Here is a 561-nt window from a genome sequence, read left to right on the forward strand (position 1 = left end):
TCTTGGATTCTCTCTGACGCTGTCCTAGGTCAACCTCAGCACCCGTCCAGAGTGTTTACGGATCACACCAGAGGGAACTGACTGATTATACCATTCTTATCAGCACTCCTGCAGTGCCTCTGGAGTGTCCTTGGACACACTCACCGCTCTTGTCGTCTCCCCTCCCCTGTGGAATGTCTGCGTCACTATGTGCCTATGTGCAGGGTGTTTTTTCAATCTCATGCTATATCTCCTCGGCCAAGGAGTGAGAGTTTGATAAGATTTTTTTTTGGCCTCCAAATCCTATACGTGTCATTTGCATTACTTTTTGTCTGTCTAAACAAGTTTCACTTGTAAATGAGTTTTTGAGGCTCAGTGTGATTTATCTGTGTAAATAAAGGTTAAATTAATGAATTTCACTGCATTACATAAAAAATGGCATTTCAAAGGTATTTATGTTTGATGTCACACTGTAGAAATTTCTTATGTGATACATTTTTGTTGTCTTTCCTTAAATGTTTTTTTTTATTTTGCTCACCATGAGTCTGTATGGCAGAATCACACTTTTTGTTTGATTTACAC

This window comes from Nematolebias whitei, chromosome 18 (assembly GCF_014905685.2).
Source record: "Nematolebias whitei isolate Nwh7 chromosome 18, NemWhi1, whole genome shotgun sequence".
NCBI lineage: Eukaryota > Metazoa > Chordata > Actinopteri > Cyprinodontiformes > Rivulidae > Nematolebias > Nematolebias whitei.